This window comes from Chiloscyllium plagiosum, unplaced genomic scaffold (assembly GCF_037043375.1).
Source record: "Chiloscyllium plagiosum isolate Xiang-an unplaced genomic scaffold, Cpla_swu_hap1 HiC_scaffold_9, whole genome shotgun sequence".
Taxonomy (NCBI): domain Eukaryota; kingdom Metazoa; phylum Chordata; class Chondrichthyes; order Orectolobiformes; family Hemiscylliidae; genus Chiloscyllium; species Chiloscyllium plagiosum.
This window is the reverse complement of record NW_028270147.1, coordinates 111,938,323-111,963,212: the sequence shown is the minus strand read 5'-3', so window position 1 is coordinate 111,963,212 and position 24,890 is coordinate 111,938,323. Positions and strand designations below refer to the sequence as shown.

Below are 24,890 nucleotides of genomic sequence, written 5' to 3'. Positions count from 1 at the left end.
AAGGGAAGAAATCTCATCGGAAATGTGGGAAGACGTATGAGGGGATGTAAAGAAAATTTCAATCTGCGTTAAGGCACAAGTGATGCAATTGAAGATCCTCCCCAGGGCCCAAATGGAGCCAGAGAGATTAGCAAAGTTGAAGAAAGTGTCTTCCCTGAAATGACCCAAATGTAAAAACAGCATTGACATTCTTACACATTGCTTTTGGTCCTGTTACAAGATCCGCGGATCCTGGGGGGCCATAGTGAATGAGCTGGAGACAATCCTGGGAACGGAAGTTTGAGAGGATCTGGTGTCCCTCCTTTTGGGACGACCGAAACTTCCCTCTTTGGGTGAGCATGGGAGGAGGTGATTCAACATTCGTACACATTGTGAGAGGAAGGACATCCTAATGAAATGAATATCAGCAAAGCCTCCAGGTCTTGCAGGGTGGCACAGACTTGTGATGGAGCACGTCCCACAAGATTACCTGACAGTATGGGGCACCACGGAATGGAGCAATTTTATAAGACATGGCGGCCCTTTCTAATTTACATCAACATGGATCTGTCGGCAGTACTGATTAGGGCCTTTATATAGGCACGAGGTCTGTATGTGGTGGTCCGGGGACCCCGGGGAGTTGGTGGGTGGGGGAGTGGTCTCGTAAATACGGGTATATAATCACTGTTGCTCTTGTGGACAGGAGCCTTGTTGGAGGGTGCGGCAAATGGAGTCATGTAATGTAGTACAATGTACAGCAATTTAATTTTAGTGGATTGTAATTAAGATTAGATTACATACAGTGTGGAAACAGGCCCTTCGGCCCAACAAGTCCACACCAACCCACCGAAGCGTAACCCACCCATTCCCGTACATTTACCCCTTTACCTAACACTAGGGGCAATTTAGCATGGCCAATTCACCTGACGTGCACATCTTTGGACTGTGGGAGGAAACCGGAGCACCTGGAGGAAACCCACGCAGACACGGGGAGAACGTGCAAACTCCACACAGTCAGTCGCCTGAGGCGGGAATTGAACCCGGGTCTCTGGCGCTGTGAGGCAGCAGTGCTAACCACTGTGCCACCGTGCCGCCCACCACATTAAATTTAATGTTAGTTTATTTAATTTGCGTTTGTGCTGATTTGGTTTTAGTTAAGCAAATATGAGACAACTGTATCTTGAACAACAGCCGGCGGTTTATTGACATTACTGTATTATAATATAATATTTTTCAATAAATATTTACTAAAAAAAGAGGAACATTAGGGAAAATTAACAGATAGAAGCAGCATGCAACAGAAATGATCAGGAGTGGTGAGAAAGGAGGGAGAAAGAGAGATTCCTGTAGTATGGAGAGAGAGAGAGAGAGAGAGTGAGAGTGAGAGAGAGCAAGAGAGAGTGAGTTCTGAAGGAGAGAGAAAGAGAGAGAGAGAAAGTTCTGAAGAAGTTCTGAATCAGTGCAAGTGATCTCAAAAGCTGCTCAAAGTTTGCAACTTTTTCCTGAAAACGAATATCACTCTCTTTATTTACTAAAAAAAGAGGAACATTAGGGAAAATTAACAGATAGAAGCAGCATGCAACAGAAATGATCAGGAGTGGTGAGAAAGGAGGGAGAAAGAGAGATTCCTGTAGTATGGAGAGAGAGAGAGAGAGAGAGTGAGAGTGAGAGAGAGCAAGAGAGAGTGAGTTCTGAAGGAGAGAGAAAGAGAGAGAGAGAAAGTTCTGAAGAAGTTCTGAATCAGTGCAAGTGATCTCAAAAGCTGCTCAAAGTTTGCAACTTTTTCCTGAAAACGAATATCACAAATACAGTCCATTTACATGAATAAAAATCAATTGTCCTTTCTGAAATAATTTAGATTAGATTACGATTTAGATTACATTACAGTGTGGAAACAGGCCCTTCGGCCCAACAGGTCCACACCGCCCCGCCGAAGCGCAACCCACCCATACCCCTACATTTACCCCATACAATTTAGCATGGCCAATTCACCTGACCTGCACATCTTTGGACTGTGGGAGGAAACCGGAGCACCCGGAGGAAACCCACGCAGACACGGGGAGAACGTGCAAACTCCACACAGTCAGTCACCTGAGGCAGGAATTGAACCCGGGTCTCTGGCGCTGTGAGGCAGCAGTGCTAACCACTGAGCCACCGTGCTGCCCATTTAAAACCAAAAAATAAAATCAAGACTTATCATAATGAAGTAAGTGCAAGTATTTAAAATCCTCAATACCTCTGCCTTCCACTTCAGTCATGCAGATATAGTCCTCCTCACTCAGAGGGAGTATTCAGTGTCTGATATCAGCCATTGTTTCAACTCTCAGAGCTAACATACACCAAACACATATTATTGCACCACTAGATATACTTTTTAAAAAGGTAAATGTAGGTGTAAATACAAAAACAAAATTGAATGTGCAAACTTCTTTGAATTCAAGTCTATGCTACAGTTTGGATAAATAAATGGGATCAGGTTGTATATGAATAGGTAGGGAGAAAGATTGGCACTTCTGGTATCCACATCCTGCCAGTCGGCTGACGCCAGTAAGGATCGATATCCCATACCAGCTACTTATTGAGGAAATTCTATGCCAGATGTCAAAACTCAATCAGAGAGAGGAGTTCAGAGGCCGAGGTGGATTCTCTTCTGCTCGGGGCATGAGGTTTGGTTTCCTTCTGGAGTCCACAAGTTGGCTGATGGCATGGCCCGTGTTAGGATAACATGAGTTTTAACTGTTGCCCGTGAATCTGATTCAGTACATTTATTGTGTCTTTTATCAGAGCTTCAAAAATATCATCTGCCAACTGCATCTTCACACAAAGCTCATCCTGATCATAATTCACCCATTGGGCTTCCTCCTCATAAAGCTCTTGAACCTGCCAGAAAAACAGAGGGGGTGTTATTGTTTTTATATCAAGATTTATTTGTTACAGCTCTTTCCTTTCGTACCAAGCAGTGTTTGCCCTGAAATCACTCAGACTTCAGGCCACCCACTTTCCTTGTGTCCAGGATCACACAAGTGGCCATTCCCACACAGCAGTGGAGCTTGGACAGGAGTTCTGGAGGGCTCACTGTGAGATCAATGGAGAGTCACTAGTTATTCTTGTACAAAACAATACCAAGGCTGGGAAGGTTAAGGACTGGCTACATAAATTAGGTCTGACCTGAATATTTCCAGCATTTTTTACTTTTATTTGATAAACGAGGCCTGCGTTCTCTTGAGTATTGATGACTAGGGGATGGATCGATAGAAGTGACTGAGATGATTAAACGATTTGACAGCGAAGGAAGTGAGAAACTAATTCCTTTAGCGAGGCATGCCAGAAATAGGGCATGCAGGAAAATAAGACTTAGGTTGGTTAGGGGGTGATGTGAAGAAGCCTTTTGTCACACAAACAATACTAAAATAATCGGGTTCCCTCTGGCCTTAAAAACTATTGTGACTGTTACAGCATTTCAATATGAGTGTTGAGGGATATTTGTAAGGTCAAGTAACAGTTAGGAGCAATTAGGAAATCAATATACAGAATTAAGATACAAATCAGCTATGATTAGGAGTACAAGAACAGACTGAAGGGTGCTGCTGGCTTAATCCTGTTCCTACCTGGTTTTGAATTTGATTCCAACGTCACAACTCCTCAAACCAGTGAGATCAATCACCAATGTTGCCAGTAACATAATAAACGAGTGGAGATGTTTTACTCAGCACGCACAACCAGAAAGGAATACCCACCACAAGGAAAGAGCTGGTGAGTGTAACTGAATTACATGTTGTAACTTTAGGCTGGCCCTCTGCCCTGGTGTAGCTGTGGCCTGACGGTATCTCTACTTGAGCTGATGCAGAGCAGAGACTTTCAACCCTTGCCTAATGGACACACACTGTCAGCTGGAAGTGTTTGATCCAAAGAGGGAAAAAAAGCAATGATTTGATTTTTTTGGCATATCAAGCACCCAATTTTTTAAAACTTCAGTGTTGGGATGCATGCTGCCCCTCCCCATTTCTCTACGGAAAGATATTTTTCTTGAAGTGCTGCAGCCTACGTGTTGAAGGTACTCCCACAGCACTGCAAACTCAGGGATTCCAGGAGATTAAACATGTAAACATAAAAGGAAAGGTGATATCTGACCAAGTCAAGGTGGTGGTGTGGCCTGAAGATAACGGTGTTCTTACAGACCTGTTAAACTCATCAATCTGCTGACACATGTTGTGCTGTGACACACCAACACATGGGAACGACTGGAAAGGTCTGCAAAAACTGTCTTCTAATTTTTCTATACTTTTGATTTTGGACTCAGATGGGAATAAAGCAATTTTAAAACCCAAGGATTGTTCAGGGATTGCTGGCACTTCACAGTAGCAAGTTCCTTGACATGCACTAAGTGCTACTCACACAGTTCAAGCAGTATTAGATGGCTTTCAGACAAGCTGCAGCCAAGGGCTGTGTTCAACGGGAGCTTCAGTCAATAGTAAGTAGCTAACTAGTCACTAGGCCACAGACAAATATCCTTTGGACAAAAATGGAGATTGGCTCCCGGGTAACTGATCAGCTGGGGCTGTATACAAATGAATTGAGAAATCACCAGATCTCCACAAGTTAAGGATCTGTCTCTGCAGTAAAAAGCCTGAAGAAAACCAGCTTCTTTTCCCTTCAGCACTTGCTGTAATCTGTGGCTATTAATTAATAAGTTACAGACTTGTACACGTGTGAACTAGTCACCCTGTGCCTTCTGAAAACCAATGGAAGCATCTGGAGAAGGAAGATCAAGGAACAGCATTCTGATCAGCACAAGGATTATCTCAGGAAAAGCCATCAATAGGTAACATTGGAAGTATGTTCCCAGTCTTTCCCTTTATGCAAAACACCCAGTGCACTTTGTCCCTGTCTTTCTGTCTGTGTATGTGTAATGAGGAATGCATGTGGGAGGGGTTGTTAGTTTTAGTTAGTAGTTATATGCCAGTGGTTGGTAATTATTTGCATTTTTTGTAACAAAATGTAACTCTTGTTAAGCAAAGAACCCTGACCTGTACTTACTGTAAAACTGGGTCTAAAAGACAGGGAAGTGAGGAACCAAAAGAGAAAATGCTAGAAAATCTCAGCAGGTCTGGCAGCATCTGTAAGGAGAAAAAAGAGCTGACGTTTCAAGTCTAACTGACTCTTTTCTCTCGTTACAGATGCTGCCAGACCCAATGAGATTTTCCAGCATTTTCTCCTTTGGTTTCCGATTCCTGCATCTGCAGTAATTTTCTTTTATTAGGTAAGTAAGGAATTCAATGTACTTCTGAATTTCTTTGAAACTTTTGTGGCAACTAATGAATAGCAGGTATTGAGTTTCAGCAAATTACTCCAGCGAGGGCCAAGTTTTCAATTCAGTCAGAAAGTTGAAGCATTTTCTGGACAAATGCAGGATAGCCAGACAGGTAAGCCAAAGACAGATAAAGCCTTTGTCATTTGAAATAATAGAAAATTCAGATGTACGATGAGGTGTTCATAATTGTGATGTAATGGTACAATATAAAACTGAACAGTTCCTAAACTGAAGCACTTACCAAAATATGGTCCACCCGATCACGTTGTTTGTTGCCAAATTTCTTCAACTTCTGCCAAGCCGTCTTCTGATGTTGCTCTTCGTTCAACCCAAATAACTTTAAAACTTCATTAGAAATGAAGATCTGTGGGTAGAAGCACAGGAGAAATGGCAGCTGTTGCACACACCCTAAATACAGACCAAACCACCCCCAATCCATTAGCCTTCCCTAAAACTACTCAATGAAGACTTTGATGCTTCGACCTTCTAATTCTTCCCCCATTCTGAATTATGTAAAATTGGATGGAATTCAAAGCATGTTCAATGAAACAAAAATCTGCGAAATGCTTTAAAACTCAATTATAATTGAAATGAATAACAGTAGTGAGATCCAAAAGCACAGACAATACTACTTTAAGGTAACATGCGATGCTCCCAAATTGAGAGAAGGTTTGACATTTTCCCTTGCCTAAGACCTTGGCTGAGAAATGATTAATTATTCACTGATTGATTTACTGCATTTCATAGTTCAGCACTTTGCCTACAGCATCTTCGAAGAAACCTCTGCTTTGTCAAATTCCAAAAATGTTCTGCCTTTAATTGAATGTAGGCACCTAACTGAAGATCAGCGCTGTGGGAAGTCTCACAATAAATACTGGGGCTGACATGGATTAGATTAGATTAGATTACTGTTCAGTTCGGAAGGGCCCTTCGGCCCAACAAGTCCACACCGACCCGCCGAAGCGTAACCCACCCATACCCCTACATTTACCCCTTTACCTAATACTACGGGCAATTTAGCATGGCCAATTCACCTGACTTGCACATCTTTGGACTGTGGGAGGAAACCGGAGCCCCCGGAGGAAACCCACGCAGACACGGGGAGAACGTGCAAACTCCACACAGTCAGTCGCCTGAGTCGGGAATTGAACCCGGGTCTCTGGCGCTGCGAGGCAGCAGTGCTAACCACTGTGCCACCGTTCCGCCCACAAATTTTTATACAGCACACCAAGAATTTCAAGAAGGTCAAATCATTCTCAATTTAACAGATGAGTGCTTCAAAGCTATATGACCTAACCACTGACCACTGTCTCACATGGCTCCAGGCAGGAAGATTTTGATAGGTTTCTCGGCTAACACTGTCAAAGGCAAGTAACATGCCCAGAAATGTTGGTGTGTGAAACAGCTCAGACTGAAGATACATTAGAGTCGAGTTATAAAGACAAAGCAAAGGAAATGAACAGTCCCAAATTTGCTCTGTGAATGAAAAGCTGATTTACACATGCTCATTCTCAGTCCCTGGCAAAGTGCAACACTTCACAAACTGTGCTCAAAGGGAAGTCAGGCTAGACAATGAGCAGCTTGATGTTGACTTTAGACCGTGGTAAAAAGTTCACATTGCAGTGTTTCAAGTCTGAGTTACTGGGAGGAGTGATCCAGTGTACACTTCAATGTCAGTGCCACAGTAAAATAGAAGTTGCATTGTTGTAATAGGAAAGAACTTGGTCTGTGTGCTGGACAATACTTTGTAACCAATGCTCAAGTCACCCACCTTAACCTCAAATTGTCAAAAACAACTTGCAAACATATATAACTTTTCACACTTGTACCATGTTGTTCCCAACCTTTGAAGTATAGCCACTAATTATAATATCGTCAAAAGCTGCAACAAACTTTCACACAGCAAGTTCCCACAAATTAGAGAAATGGTTCAGTAAACGTTTAGTCATACAGACTCATGTCGTAGATTGACCAGGACCATGAGGGAGAACTCCACTCCTCTTCAAAGTAGCACTAAAAATCTTTTTTAAAAAACTCTTGCCTAATCAGATAAGAACAAAGGCCACATAAACAAAAACAATTTAAGCCACGTTAAGTTGCATAAGATCTTAGAATACTTTGGTCAATTTTGGGAATCTCAACATCGTGCAAATTCTCAAGATGTTATCAGGAAAAGAGGTACAAACATGATCACAGATTGAGAAGTTCAACCTTTAAGGCTTTCTTTATCTGAAAGTTATGGAATGACCCATGATTCTAAATTCTAGATTCCAGATCAAGATTCTAGAGAGTTTTAAGAAGGTGAATAATAATCAAATCTTGTATTATCAACCAATGGAAACAGCAATAGAAAGACTGAAATGATAGAGAAGAATTTGAAAAAAAAGTACTGAGTGGCTGGAAGGGACACCATATATTATGTAAATAGAAACAGAATCTGCAGATTCTCAGACTGGGCAAAGTTATGACAGATGGGGTTTAATGGATAACAGGATGATGATGATGAGGATGATAAATTAATAATGGGAGAGTACAAACAGTGGAGGAGAAAGGGACTTTGGATTTTTAGGGAAGGGGCAAAATGGTAAATTGAACTCAATACAGTCATCAGGATCGAGATAATGTTTTTAACATGCTCTGTTATACATATCATCAATCAGAGCTGCTGTGGAGCACTCTTCACCCATACCTTTCTTGCTTAACTAAGAAAAAATAATTTTGTTTTCAAATGCAAAATCTGGGTCTCACCTCACAATAAGCTCTTCTGCTGACACTCTCTTCATCCTTCCATTTATAATTCCCAAAGTCTGGGGGTATTTGCAAATCCCCCAGATCATGGCCAAGTTCCTGCCATTTGCACAGCTCCTCAGCCACTCCATGAACCAGTGTCTAAATCTCAACAGCATCTTCAGCAAAAGCAAAGTTAATTTCCCCTTGGATTTTTCTGGTCTGACGTAGTTTCTGTTGAAGATCCACCCAATGGATGTTAACAGGTCTCATTACAATCAAATTCAACTTGGACACTAACATTAGCGGATAAGAGATATATGCAAACCTGCATAACTCTTGGCGACACTTCTCACAACCTGTTCAACAACTTTAATCAAACCTGCTGTACCACTGACAAAGCCTCACGCAATGGACACGCTGACCACTTGGGGGCCACAGTGTCACCAAACAATCAATTCCTCAGACCTGCAGTATCACCGTACATACCGGCCGATCACACAGCAGAACTATGTGGGCAGTCAGTAACGGTAAGCATGGTTAGAACCATATTGAGGAAAAAGCCAAAATGAGAAGCTAGAGACTAAAATCTTGCAGAAGATGTGCATTTGAAGGACAGGAGAGGAATGGGATTTGGAAATGAATTCTGCCATCGGGCTACTATACATGGCCATGATTTAGGTTAACTCTGGAAGGGAAATGAAGACCACAAGAGGTTGAAGGATGATGTTAGACTAAAAGTCACAAAGGGAGACAGGGATTCATCATGAAGGGCTTTCTTAAATGTGCAAATTAGATTGGAGATGTTGAAAAATTGGGAGGCAAAGGTCAATTAAGGACAGTCTGATAATTTTCAGAATAAGCGCTCTTTCCAGACATTTGGAAGTGCTCACATTCATGGAGTATAAGGACAGAAATCTGACCAGAAGAGGATGGAATGGTCAAGTCTCTAGGTGAGAGTTGTGGATGATGAGGCAGGAGGCATGTAACTTTCCAGAGACAGGTTTGTGATTAGTAAATGCTGGGTTTACTCAACGCTGGAACATGCTGCTGAGATATAAAGGGTGTGGACCAGCTGAGGATAGCAAATGAGAGGCTGGAGTGGCAAAGGGACACAGCTGGAGAGTCAGAAACAGGGAAACCTGTTGGAGTTGACTTTCCTTTGTTGTATACTTCAGTGATGTGCAATTTTTTCTGAAAAGCTGGTGACATTCTTTCTCCAATTTAGACAGGTGCAACATGACTGAAGTTACAGACCAATGAAATCAAACTTGCACAGGCATTCAGCTCTTACTGTTCAACTTCAGAGATTCCAAAGGAAACTGACAGAACGAGATGTTAACAGACAATCTACCACACCGATGCTGACTTAACTCTGGGCTGTCGGCCTCAATTACAGTGACAATACAGTAATAAGCCAAACGAGAGGGAAAACCTCCTGTGACAGAACTCATGTCATCATCCCACCATGCAAGGTGGTAGAACTTGCAAAGAAAATTAGATTCTTCCGTGTTCACAAAGTGGCCACATAGTCTTGTGTAAACAACATCCAAGCTCTCACACTGATTACAACTTTTGCAGCTTCTCAACTCTGCAAGTGATATGCAACCACCAGCAGTGAAAGGAATTCAAATCTGAAACTTCAGCCTCCCTCGAGAGGGTGAGTGGGAAACTACACTGGGCTATTGTGTCAAGGTCCCATTGAGAAAGATGATAATTCCAACATCTGAGCTATGCTGATTAAATGGATCACGGCAGATGCTTGGGAAATGTGATTTCCTTGAATGAATGAGACAGGCAAAATAAAAGGCCAGGTTCACACCTTGCATCTTCTGTATTAATCCAGACTGATGACATTTACACATCAATACATCACCTCACACATGCCATGACAATCAGCGATACCAAAGTGCACTTGAAAGTAGTCAGAACCACAGTAAATGCATTACTGTCTCGAAGAGAAAACAAACAAACAAGAAACAGAGGCTAACATTACCTTTCGATTCGGGAATCTTCTTCCTTGCCTCTCTCTTTCCCATGAGTTCCTTGTCCCAAGCAGCCAGAGCCTGATTTTCCAATTGCTGGATGGCAGCTTCCTCAACATCGAGCCGCCGCTTCCACTCCAGCAGCTCCTCTGCATGCCGTCGCCGATGCATCACTTTCTGCTCCCGTTTAGTGAGGAACCTGATGGACATGCAAGCAGGACGGGGGAGAGAGAGAAAGGAAGTGTCAGCTAGCTGCCGATATTCATTTCTAAAATCGGACATTAACCTGCAGCTCAAAATGTATAATTCTTACTTTTTAAATTCAACACTGTTTGGGTTATAGTTTCACAACACAAACAAAATTCAGGGCAAGGTCTCCTTGCACACTTCACACATCGTAGAACATTCAAGCTCTACTGCATGTAAATAGGCTCAGAGCAGTTAATCAACACATTCAAAAGGATTTCCTCCAAGTCTGCTGATGCAATATTAGTCAAAACCATCAACTTCAATGTGCAATGCTGCTCTTAAAAAAAACTTCAGTCTGACACAGATTTCCCCACCCCACTGCAATTGGTAACCTGGCCCGGCCCAGGGATCGGTACTGGGACATTAGTGAACTGTGATCTCAAAGGAAGCGAGCAAACAAAATTCTGATAGCCTGGTCCTCAAAGTTTAGAAAGAGGTTTGAGATAAGTCAGATGCTATGCCTTCTTGCATTTAGCTCAATTGCATTTCCTATTTACAGTACAGTGTTTTGCAAAGTGTAAAGAATTATGTGTCTTTTTGCCATAGTGGGGGATTTTTATCCTAGTTTATCACAGTTGCTGCCTCTCGCTCCCCAAGTCAAATTATTAGCATCTGTAACAAAACAAAGAACCGCAGATGCTGAACATCTGAACCAAAGAAACAAAGTGCTGGAGAAACTCAGCAGGTCTGACAGCATCTGTGCAGAGAAAGAAAGGTTATGTTTTAAGTTCACTAACTCTCTGTCTGAACGAACAACAGGTCACTGGACTTGAAACATATAACGCCTTTTTCACTTCACTGATGCTGCTGGACCTGAGTTTCGCCAGCACTGCATTTTCTATAAAACTTTATTTATAAAACAGAACGGAAAAATACTAATCCGCAAAAGTGAGTCAAAAGCGTAAACGTGAGCACAGTTTCCACACTTGAGTTACACAAGGACACCTCAGTTTAAAAACAAGATTTAGCTCAAAGTAGCATTCCATCTCAAAATGTGCCAAGTTACACCAGTAATAAAGCTCACCCACCCAATTAGGCACTTCAGCACAACATCCTGTAGTGTTGGACACAGCCACCTTTATCAAAGAATGATCACATGTCACAAAATTGTCAGCCTAGAGCAAGTCTCTTTAAAGGAGCTGAAAATAAACTCTCAATTTTTGCGAGGTTTTTTGATCATACTTACTTGAACACTTAAATCGCAGAGAAAAATCTTTGCTTTTTAAAAAATGTTTGTGGGACACATCCCACATCTTGCTAAAGGTTCGGTTTGGTCTGATCCATAGAGACAAAGGTCAAGCAAGCATCACACTTTCCCTTCACTTCTACAAAGGGCGAGCATCCCATTTCTTCAGGATTTAAAGAATTTTGGAAATTGTTTGTAAAATCAATGATCACATGAAAGAAGTGGACAATAAATGTATGCAATAAGAGTGAAGCCTGCGACAGCAGATTTTTCTTTGGAGGGCAGTGTGCCCGCTTTCCAAATTCTGGGAGCAGATACATTTATAAGCTATATTGGCGTACAGTCAAGTTCCTTACTGAACAGTGACAGGATTGGACAGAGTCGGCATGGATTTAAAAGAGGGGAATCATATTTAGCAAATCTGCAGAAATTCTGAGGATCTAATGAGTAGAATTAATAAGGGGCAACCAGTGGGTGTTACTTTGACTTCAGAATGCTTTTGATCAGGTCCCACATAAGAAATTAGCATATAATGTGAGAGATTGGGGGGAGTGTATTTGCATGGACAGAGAGCTAGTTGGCAGACAGGAAACAAAGAGCTGGAATAAACAGGTCATTTTCTGAGTGGCAGCCAGTGACCAGTGAGGTACCGCAGGGATCAGTGGTTCAAACCCAGTTATTCACAATATATACAAATGATCTAGATGAGGGAACTATTACTATTTCTCAGTTTGCGGGTGACACAAAGCTGGGTGGAAGGGGAAACTGTGAGGAGGATGCAGAGATGCTTCAAGTGTGATTTACATAAGTTGAGTGATTGGGAAAATGCATGGCAGATGAAAGATAATTTTGAGAAATGTGAGATTTTTGGTTGCAAAAACAGACAGCGAGATTATCTGAATAGATTAGGAAAGGAAGAGTTACAACAAAGGGTGTCTTTGTACACCAGTCACTGAGAGTAAGCATGCAGGTGCAGCAGGTGGTGAAGGCAAATGGTATGTTGGCCTTCATGGTGGGGTAGGCTAGAACCAGTGGTCATAGTCTAAAGGATATAGGTTAGGCTATTCAGAACTGAGATAAGGAGAAGTTTCTTCATACAGTGTTGAACCAACAAAAGTCTCTGCCACAAAATGTATTTCAGGACAAAACATTGAATATTTTCAAGGGTTAGATATAGTTCTTAGGGCTAAAGAGATCAAATGGTATGGGGAGAAATTGGGACTAGGGTATGGAGTTGGATGATCAGTCATGATCATACTGAATGACAGAGCAGGCTCAAGAGGCTTATTATTATCTTGCTTTTCATGTTACTAACAGCAAAAATATACAAATACTTCTAAAACATGTTAATTGCTTATCTGGATCACAAAAGAAAAAGCTTATTCTTTTTTACAGCCTCTTTAAAGGTTTACACAAGCATAATTATTACAAAGTTCCAGTGGTATTTAATTCACCCTGGGAGAACGTGCTAGTTTATATTAGCTTTCCAATATTACAACATTCACACAACGAACATAATTCACACTTCAAATTCTGCAATATTTTTCAATGATTTCACTAATTCTAGGTGAATTTCTTTCAGAAATGTAGTACAGCCGACATGTAATCTAAACATTCACATCACATTGTATAAGACAAAGAGATCTTCAATTAAACTGGATTATCACAAAATACTATTCCATTGCTGCAAAATGACAAAACCTTTTCCTCTCTCATGATTATTTAATGAATAAATATTCAGTTAGATGCAGCGTTCTAACGAAAATACTATTTAGAACAGGAAAAGTTTATAGCATAGTCTCTGCAGATTGTGCACACAGCTGCATTGTACCAAGGAGTATATTTGTGTTACTTGCTTTCATTGAAGATAGTTTCAAGGAATAAGAGTAGTGCCAATGAAACCAGCATTTGTTCTCATTCCCAATTGCCCTTCAGTGGTGGTATGCTGCCCTCTTGAAGTACACCCACAGTGCTGTCAGGATGTGTTCCAGGTTTAGCGATATAATTCCAATTCAAAATGTTATGCAGCTTGGAAGGGATTTGGGAGGTGATAGCATTAGTAAGGGAGCAGTAGCTACCATTGTCTTTAGATGGCGCAGAACATGGGTTTGGACGGTGCTGTCAAAACAGCCTTGGTTAGTTGCTGTAGTGCATCTCATATCTGGTACACACTGCTGCAAATGTGTGCCATTGAGGAGGAAATCAATGGGTGGAGTGTCAACCAAGTGGGCTGCTTTGCTCAGGACAATGTCAAGCATTTTCCTTGCTCTTGGAGCAGTACTCATGCAAGCACATGGAGAGTATTCCATCACTCTCCCAAAAAGTGCCTCTCAGGCTTTGGTCAGTTAATCATCGCAGAACACCCAGCTGTTGAGCTGCTCTTGCAGCCAGAGTATTTATGTGGCTGATCCAGTTAAGATCCCAGGTAAGTTACCCTGCCATCAATGCCAAGCCCTTTTCTCTTGAAAACTGAACAGGAAGAAGATGGTATATTAATCCCATTACAGATCCTGTACGGTAGAAATACCAACAGTCAACTTGCAAAAACACTGATCCAAAGCAAAAAGAGGGAGATGTGATTATCTTTTCTGTGGGAGTCCACGAAGGAGCTGCAGAAAAGTATAAAAGTAACAAACTTAATTTTGAATGCAGTTTAAAACAAAATAAAAAAGGGGAAATCAAGTAGCTCTGAAGCAAGATTAAATTCAAATTCGAAATCAATACAGAACTCCTGCCACTGCTAAACTCATCCAAAATGCTCCTGAGTTTGTCCAGTTGCTACTAAATGCAGCCCTGAGCACTGAATATTATTTCTTATTGGTACTTTCAATTTTAAACAAAGATTTGAGATCTGACAGCACTATTAAACTGACAGGCATTTTAACAAAAGTAGCTGCATGTAGTTGGAGATACTCATGTCGACTGTGATGGTTACATGCCAATCAAGTTTTCACATCCATAAGACAACCTCATATGTTCACCTCTTTAAGACACATTTGCAGTCTTAAAGAGGCACTGCCATCTGAAAGTTCAAGCTTACATTTCAAATTTCAGATTTCTTAAAGCTACATTTATCAAGATTAGTGGGCTGCTAACTCTGCCAGACTATTTGCGAAAGTCCAATTCAACGTTAAACAGGGTATTGTATCCTGTTAGCATGAGCAGCTCAAGATTGTTTATGTAACTTCAACTTCTTGCTTTCACAGTATTACACCTTTAAAAGCAGGTTCCAGTTTAATTATAAAGTCTGCAGTATATTGCCAACTAGCAGCTTTCTGCATCTATGTGAAGCCACAACTAAGCCAAAGGAATGCACATTTCTCTACACAATTCCTTTCCCTTGACCCTCCACCGACCCCCACATCATCCACATGCATGTGATGAAACAGAGCATGCTCGATCAGTGAGAAGCAGAGGTTGCACAGTACCTGACCAGCTGGTTGCTGATGTACAGCTGGAATTTGGGATGTACGTTGGGAAAACAGACACTGAGGGAAGCCCAGTGATGAGACGTAAGGACAGAGAAATAGTGGTGAAAGGAGAGCAATGTTTACAACAAAAGGAGCAAAACAAGAAAAATAAAACAGCTGAGTATCACCCCAAAATTGCTTTATCTTTAGATACTCAAGAAAACCTTACATTATTAAGGAGAAATTACAAATATTCCATCAAAACATTTGTAGCCAACCTCCCTACACCTCGACCTCAACACAACTCCTTCTGCTCGGATTCATTAACTTCAAATGGCAACAGAGCTCATCAAATCCAACCCCAGCTCCATTTCTCTTTCTGACTTAGATAGTGGGAGAATGTCAAGCACTGCCTTCCTAACAGCCCAACCACAGCTTACAAACCCGTGTTTAATGTTGTAATTATTGCTGCCTGCACCACCAACTCTGGCAGCTCATTCCATACATGTGTGAAAAAGTTGCCCCTTAGGTAACTTTAAAATTTTTCCTTTCTTACCTATGCTCTCTAGTTTTCAACTCCACTATCCTGGGAAAAAGATCACGGATATTCACCCTATCCATGCCCCTCATGATTTTATAAACTTTTAAGGTTACCCTTCAGCCTCTTCCTACAGCTGAAACCTTCAACCCGAGCAACATCCTTGTAAATCTTTTCTGAATCCTTTCAAGTTTCACAACACACCAGCACTGAATGCATTATTCCAAAAGTGGCCTCCTGTACAACCATAACAGGACATCCCAACTCTTATACTCAATGCACTGACCAATAAAGGCAAGCACACCAAACGGTTTCTTCACGACCCTGTCTGACTGAAACTCCGTCTTCAAGGAACAAGGAACCTGCACCCCAAGGTCTCCTTGATCAGCAAAACTGCCCAGGGCCTTCCCATTAAGTCCTACCCTGATTTGCCTTACCAAAATGCAGTACCTCACATTTATTTAAATTAATTAGATCAGAAAAAAACATCAGTAGTCTAGCACATCATCCCAATCTAATTATTTATTAAATATGCTAAACCTGAATCAAACCTTGCTTAAACAACACTTGGATACTGTGTGCAGGCTGATCATCATACTATAAATAGAAAAAGGGGAAACTGAAGTGGGTACACAGACAAGATTGACAAGGTTGGTCACAGAAATGTGTGGGTTCACATGTCAGGAAAGGGTTAACAAGCTACATCTCTTTTCTCTGAAAGAAGGCCAAACAGGGACATAATAGAGGTCTTTAAAATGTTGAGAGGGTTCAGCAGACTGGATACAGACAGAATGTTTCCTTTCACAGGGAAGAGCATACCTTGAGGCCACAAAGTAGTCACCAAGAAATCCATCAGGGAGATATGGAAGTTCTGCAGAATTGGATTACAACAATGAAGACTGCACAGGGAGTGGTTGAATCAAATATCATATGGGTGCTTAAGGGGAAGATAGACAAGATTAGAAGGAGAAAGGAATAGAGGGTCAGGGTAATAGATGAGCAAAGGTGACAGGAGTCTCAAGTGGAGCAGTAACACTGATGTGAACTGATTGGAACAAATCATAGAATCCCTCAGTGTGGAAACAGGCCATTTAGCCCATTGAGTCCATAATGACCCTTCGAACAGCATCCCACCCAGGCTCACTCCCCTACGCTATCAGTGTAACTCTGCATTTCCCATGGCTAATTCACCTAGCCTGCATATCGCTAGGCACTATGGGCAATTTAGCATGGCCAATCCACCTAACATGTATATTTGTGGACCGCGGGAGGAAACCCATGCAGACACGGGGAGAATGTGCCAACTCCACACAGTCACCTGAAGTTAGAATCAAACCCGGGTTCCTGGCACTGTAAGGCAGCAGGGCTCGCCATTGAGCCATGGTACTGCCCTAGTAAGACCTGTTTGCATCCTCTGTAGTGTACTCAATTGCCTTCATAGGATAAAAAAGCTTACACAATGATGTCAAGCTGATAATTCCAGCAGGAAAAGCAATTCCTGCAACATTTGCATGTACCTCCAGTTTCCCAACACACTCCACTGAAAGGCAAAGCAAGCTTTGTACCAGTGAAAGTTTTCACATTGCAATCCCATTCTGAGACTGTTGCACCAGGGCAATGGGTATAAGTAAAGAAGATGAGGGTAAGAAAAAAGCTCCACGACTTGGAGAGCAGTAGCAGTGAGGCCATATTGATGTTTTGCTGCCCCAGTCACAGGGTCAAACATGACAATACCTCAGGGGGGATAATTAGAAGCACCATATGCAGCAAACACACTGTCTTTGAAAAACAGAGTTAAATGGACTTCATATATTTTTCTCTGCTCAGAGCCACTCTGTCTCTCTCTTTCTCATCCTCTCTATAACATCACCAGCTGACAAATGAGATGCTTAGGCTTGCCAGCCTTTCACAGCAATATGCCTTATAAGGAGACATAAGTGATATTACTTTTCATCCATCTGACTGCGCATCTTCTTCAGTTTTTGCATGATGCTGCTGGTCTCACTGCCTGAAGTTGAAACAGAGGAGGGACTCCACGTCTCCGTATCTGTTTGTAGGGGACTGGAAGCGGGGCTCATTTTGGAAACATTCTCCACTCCTGGTTGTTCTGCATCCCGCTGCTCCTGTCGAGTTGGAACCTGAGAGATACCAAGATGGACGCATGGAAAGTTAAGTTTGTTCCTAAAAGGAAACAGCTCCAGAATTAGTAGCAGTGAAACACAGATGAGATTCAAAGACAGGTTTCTGCAACTAACCAACATCATTTCCTTTCAGGCAGGCAGAGCGTTTCATTAGTTTTGAATTAATTGAGCTTTGAATTAATTGAACATTTTAAAAGTGAGTCTGATTTTTTTGTTTCTTGGGAACGTTTATTCAGGGAAACAGATTAAGGGAGGGAGATGTAAATCAATTATAATAGAAGTAAGTGCGAACAGATGAGTGGCTCAACAACCTAGTCCCATTCCTATGCACATGATCAAGTGTAAAAATGTTTTGACAGCTTTGTAGGATATGCTGATAACAGGTCGGAACCAGATTGCAGGGAGCGAAAGAACAGAAGCACAGATACATTGGGCTGAAAGCTCCATTTCTTGTGCTGTCACTTCTACAGAATGCAGAACAAAACACAATATCGATGAATACAAAGGATGGTATTCTCGGCAGCAGCAGGTATTCCTGCATATACAGCTTTAGGTTGCAGAGATTTGGCCTCGACACAAGGGAACATGGGAACATATTATCAACTTAATAAAAGTACCGAGGCTTAAGTTGATGTTTCTCAGTGGCAGACAAACCATTCTTCAATCTTTTCTGTAAAATATTAAAAGTTTTATTTATATTGTAATGATAATATAGACCAGAAACCTGGCTGATAGCAAGCTTGGATTGAAAGTGATCACCCATCATTCATGCTGCTGAGTAAGTAATTCCTTACTTTAATAGTAACCTTGCATTGAACTGTTCAGGAGTTTGCAAATGGTGGGATACTAACCAACTTGCTCTCCCCAGCGGATTTGAGTCTCTCCTGAATTTTGGTGGTGGTTTGGAGCATATGTTGAACCTCCTCCTGCTGTTTCAGAATCAGCTGCCTCGCCCTGTGAGCAGCCTTGTTGGCTTCTTGAAGATGCCTGATTTCAGCCTGTCATGAAATTGTATACAATGTATTACCATGTTAGAGACCAACCAAACCCATCTTTACGTCGTCAATAAATTTATTTTGACGACAGAGTACAGACAAAAATGAAGTCAGGGCACACAACTCCATAACCCATTAAGTTCTAAGTTGCACAGTTTCCAGGTGGCACTGTGCAACGTTTACAACTTATAATGCTTGTTCTTGATGAAAACTTTGTGGGTTTTTTTCGACAAAATGTATTGTCAACACGAACTCAGACAGTCAAGTACTCCAGGTGGAAAATTATCATGAAAGAGTTACTCACGTTCTTTTTCAACAGCTGATGCCTTACTTTGAGTGAGCATTTCTGATTTTATTTCAGGAGGTTGCTTCCAGGTCTGTGGTGAGTTAACCTGAGTTCTCAAACCTGAAAACTGTCCTCAGCAGCCAAGTACTTTGCAGAAGAGAAAGATGATGAACAGGCAGATTTCCGCTTTCGAGAATTACGTATTAGCTCTTGCTGCTGGGCAAGTTGGAAAGTGTGCCTGGTTTGAGTGAATACAGAATCTGGCAAATCTGTAGTGGGTCCAACAGCAATAACATAACATTCCAATTCTGCGTGACACTGCCTGACACTGCGTGATTGGCAAAACCTATGCCAACAAAAATCAGCAACTTGTTGAGACCATCACTATATTTTTCTCAGTTTTGGTTTGGAACTGTGAGCTGAAGTTGAGAATTGCACTTTGAAAAGCAACTTGTTTTAAAACAAAAAAAGGGGAGAACAAAGATAGATGTCTGCTGGCCTGGGAAGACGATGCAGATTAATTACTAGTCTAAGAACACTCCAGATATTTCAGCACCAGGGTGCTGCTGTGCTCAGAGACAATTTGGATGTTAAGTTGAACAATCTAGGAAGGACTGCTAACAGCGAATGTTGAAAAGAGGCGGAAAACAAAATGAATTGGCTCTGACTGGGTTTTGGGCAGGAGGCAGGTTTGGTTTGGACTTCTTCTGGACTGGCTGTTCTTGGTTGCTCTCTTTAGTTATTTTCCAGTGATTGATTTGTTGAAAGTTCTGAGAAACAATTCTCAGACTGTAAAAAAATAAGTTAAATCTCTAGAAATCTGCGGAAGCCAAGTTGTGGGCAAAGTTTTGGAAAGGGTTACAAGAGATAGGATTTATAATAATCTAGAAAGGAATAACTTGATTAGGGATAATCAACACTGTTTTCTGAAGGGTAGGTCATGCTTCACAAACCTTACTGAGTTCTTTGAGAAGGTGACCAAACAGGTGGATAAGGGTTGATGTGGTGTATATGAATTTCAGTAAAGTGTTTGCTAAGGTTCCCCAAGGTGGGCTATTGCACAAAAGACAGAGGCATGTGACTGCGGGTGATTTAGCGGTTTGGATCAGAAATTGGCTAGCTGTCAGATGACAGACTTGGTGGTTGATGGGAAATGTTCATCCTGGAGTTCAGTTACCAGAGGTGTACTGCAAGGATCAGTTTTGGGACCACTGCTGCTTCTCATTTTTATAAATCTCCTAGATGAGGGCATAGAAGGATGCGTTAGTAAATTTGTGGATGACATTAAAGTCGGTGGAGTGCAGAAGGATAGCACGAGGGGACGTAGCTGTAAATTGAGGGGTGATGGAGGACAGATGTCAGATGTAGATTCTTTACTCAGCATGGTAAGGCTGTGGAACACACTGCCTGCAATAGTAGTGGACTCACCAACTTTAAGGGCATTTAAATGGTCATTGGATAAACATATGGATGATAATGGAATAGAGTAGGTTAGATGGGCTTTAGTTTGGTTTCACAGGTTGGCGTGACATCGAGGGCTAAAGGGCCTGTACTGCACTGTAATGTTCCATGTAAGTAGGGTAAATGTTCAAAGCAGATTGAGCTTACATTGTACATATTAATTTCGTTTCCTTGTAATTCATCTGCATTCTGTTAAAGTTGCATGTTTTTGTTTATGTTCTAACCTTGTTATCCAAGATCTGTTATTGCTAAAGTCAAGGTCAGAACAATTGAGCAATTTTGAGCATTAGTTAATATCTCAATTTCACTGTGTTCCAACTTATGGTACTGACGTAATTTGGCTTGGCTTGCAATCTCTGTCTCAAACTTCAAATGGACAATTCATGAAGAAAACAGGACAAAGTGAAAACCATAAAGATGGCTTTAGGACAAAGTCAGATGCAACAAAGAGACAGGACAATATTTTAACCAGGATCATGGCAGCAGCTCACCAGCTTTTCCAACGCAATTAGGAATCCAAACTAAGTGATCTCCTAATCAGCAATACCATGCCTTGTAAGCAGTTTTAAAAAAAAGTATAAGGGCAAGGGGAAAGCAAGGGTGAAAAATAAAACATTTAAATGGCAATAAATGATGCATCCTTTCAATTAATGTCATACGTTAAAGACAAATCAAGGGTACTTGACAACCAACGAGAGCTGGAATCTGTTCATTTGTATCTGTGAGAGCTCATCCATTGCAATAACAGCAGGCAGCTAATTTCTTTCACATGGAGGGATAAGGCGGGGGAAAATCAACAAATCCAAAATACAACAAGCAGCATTAAAAGTATTGTGGCCTCATTGTACAATCATTCTTCTCAAGGTTTGATTAATAATTCTCCCCTTAATGTGCATTATTGAGGATAATCATAGCAAAGCATTGCCAGTAGGAGAACTGCATTCAGAAACACCATGGCATGGAAATCTGTCCCTAGGCCGAGCATATACATTACATTCAGCAGCATTTGTTGTTGGCATTTCAAGGAAAAACTATATCACCATTAAAAAAGGTTTGCAACCATCGGAACCTTGGGGAAATATGCTCATTCATGAAGTATTAGTGGATAGCCCGACATTTTCCCTGGCATTCAGTGGGTCATACCTGTTCCTGCTGCAACCTGAGCAGAAGCCCACGTTGTCTCCTACGGATGGATGGCATCTTATCATCTTCTCCCTTGTCTCGAAGGCGTCTGGTTAGAGAACATGGCAAAGTCACATGAACATAGAACATAGAACATTACAGCACACTACAGGCTCTTTGGCCCTCCATGTTGCACCGACCTGCAGAAACAATCTGAAGCCTATCTGGGCGGCACGGTGGCACAGTGGTTAGCACTGCTGCCTCACAGCGCCAGAGAACCGGGTTCAATTCCCGCCTCAGGCAACTGACTGTGTGGAGTTTGCACGTTCTCCCCGTGTCTGCGTGGGTTTCCTCCGGGTGCTCCGGTTTCCTCCCACAGTCCAAAGGTGTGCAGGTCAGGTGAATTGGCCATGCTAAATTGCCCGTAGTGTTAGGTAAGGGGTACATGTAGGAGTATGGGTGGGTTGCGCATCGGCGGGGCGGTATGGACTTGTTGGGCCGAAGGGCCTGTTTCCACACTGTAAGTAATCTAATCTAATCTAATCTATCCTACACGATTACATTATCATCCATATGTTTATCCAATGACCATTTAATTGCCTTTTAAAGTTGATGAGTCCATCAATGTTGCAGGCAGTGCGTTCCACACCCCTACCCCTCTGACTACAGAAATTACCTCTAACATCTGTCCTATATCTATCACCCCCGCAATTTAAAGCTATGGCCCCTTGTGCTAGCCATCACCATCTGGGGAAAAAGGCTCTCTCTGTCCACCATATCTAACCCTCTGATTATCTTATAATTCTCAATTAAATCACCTCTCAACCTTCTTCTCTCTCATGAAAACTGCCGTAAGTCCCTCAGCCTTTCCTCATAAGACCTTCCCTCCATACCAGCTAACATCCTTGTAAATCTCTTTTGCACCCTTTCCAAAGCTTCCACATCCTTTCTATAATGCAGTGACCAGAACTGTACACAATACTCCAAGTGTGGCCGTACCAGAGTTTTGTACAGCTGCAATATGACCTTGTGGTTCTGAAACTCAATCCCCCTACCAATAAAAGCTAACACACCATATGCCTTCCTAACAACCCTATCAACCTGGGTGGCAAATTTCAGAGATCTATACATGGACACTGAGATCTCTCTGCTCATCTACACTACCAAGGATCTTACCATTAGCCCAGTACTCCTTATTCCTGTTGCTCCTTCTTAACTGAATCGCCTCACACTTTTCTGCATTAAACTTCATTTGCCACCTCTCAACCCAGCTCTGCAGCTTATCTATATCCCTCTGTAACCTGCAACACCCTTCAGCACTATACACAACTCCACTGACCTTCGTTTCATCTACAAATCTACTCACTCATCCTTCTATGCCCTTATCTGGGTCATTTACAAAACTGACAAACAGCAGTGCACCCAAAACAGATCCTTGCGGTACATTACTCGTTATTGAGCTCCAGGATGAACATTTTCCATCAGCTACCACACTCTGTCTTCTTTCAGCTAGCCAATTTCTGATCCAAACAGCTAAATCACCCTCAATCTCATGCCTCTGTATTTTGTGCAATAGCCTACAATGGGAAATTTATCAAATGCCTGACTGAAATCCCATATACACCACATCAATTGCTTTACCCTCATCTATCTGTTTGGTCACTTTCTCAAAGGAACTCAATAAGGTGTGTGAGACACGACCTACCCTTCACAAAACTGTGTTGACTATCCCTAATCAATTTATTCCTTTCTAGATGATTATAAATCCTATCTCTTTTAAACTTTTCCAACATTTTACCCACAACCGAATAAGGTTTACTCATCTATAATACTAGGGTTGTTTGTATTCCCCTTCTTGAAAAGGGGGACGACATTTGTTATCCTCCAGTCTTCTGGCACTATTCCTGTAGACAATGACAACATAAAGACCAAAGCTCAAGGTTCTGCAATCTCGTCCCTGGCTTCCCAGAGAATCCTCGGATTAATCCCATCCAGCCCAGGGGATTTATCTGTTTTCACACTTTCCCGAATAGCTAACACCTCCTTGTTAAAATCAATCCCGTCTAGTCTAGTAGCCTGCATCGCAGTATTCTCCTTGACAACACTGTCTTTTTCCAGTGTGAATACTAAAAAATATATCCATTTCGTGCTTCCCCACCTCCTCGGACTCCATGCACAACTTCCCACAACTATCCTTGATTGGCCCTGATCTTTCTCGTTATTCTTCTCTTCCTGATATACTTATGGAAAGCTTTATGGTTTTCCTTGATCCTATCTGCCAGTGATTTCTCATGTCCCCTCCTGGCTCTTCTTAGCTCTCTCCTTAGGTCTTTCCTTGCTAACTTGTAACTCTCAAGTGCCATAACTGAACTTCACATCTCATCGTAACATAAGTCCTTTCTTCGTCTTGACAAGAGATTCAACTTCTTTAGTAAACCACGGCTCCCAACACATGGTATAATAATGCTCGAATTTACAGACAAACTTGGATAAATCTGCCCAAGTAGATCACACAGTTTCACCACTGGTGAATTAGCAACGAAACCAGAAAGAGAATGATCAGGGTTTAAGATTTTGTTAAACAGCAAATTCTTCTTAATATTTTATAACTTTAATGCCCTCCATGCTCGTCATACTCGATGTGGAGAAAATTTATCTCCACAAGGTATTGTTTATGCTCACAAAATTAAAAAGGGTATTTTAAAAGTTACTCTGGAAATAAAAGGTTGGTGTCAGTAAAAGTGTCCACAAAGATGTTGAGCAGCCATAAAAACCCAACTAATTCATGGAGGGACTTTGAAGAAGGAAATCTTCTGCCCACAGCTAGTATGGCATTTGTGACTACAGTGTTACGGCAGCATGGATGGCATGCACACCATACCTACCAAGCATTGACCATCTCTTGCAATCCTTTTGATATGAAGTGGTATTATCATCACTGCTTCCCTCACAATTCACATTAGAGTTACCCTCGACCTGAAACTGAACCTGATCAGCTAAACAATACTGTGTCAACAAAACCAGGTCAGAAGCTGAAAATTCTTCACTAAGTAACTTACTTCCTGTCTCCCCAGTACATGCCCAAGAAACAACACCAAATAGGATGTAGCAACCTGCTTGATCAGCATCATATTCACCAATCTATACATTCACGCCCTTCACCAATAAACAGTCAGAGCTATGTGCACTATATGATGCACTGCAGGAACTCACTCAATTCTTTTAACAGCATCTTCAAAGCCTGCAACGTCTACCACCTAAAATGACACAGACAGTAGATAACATGGTAACACCATTACTTGTAAATTCCTCTCCAAGCCACAATATCCTGACTTAGCAATATACCATTCCTTCACTGCTATAGGATCAAAATCCCAGGTACTCCTTTCCTGTCAGCATTGTGGTTGTACCTGTAGCAGGTAAACTGCAGATGTTTGAGGAAATGGCTCACTATCACCTTCCCAAGTGCAATGAAGGATGGACAACAATACTAACAATAC

General features: G+C 41.7%; 1 pseudogene; it reads right to left on the bottom strand.

The window, feature by feature from the left end:
* The window catches only part of LOC148149255 (centrosome-associated protein 350-like), a 1,171,865-nt pseudogene that overhangs the window by 1,099,000 nt on the left and 47,975 nt on the right, over positions 1–24,890 (bottom strand).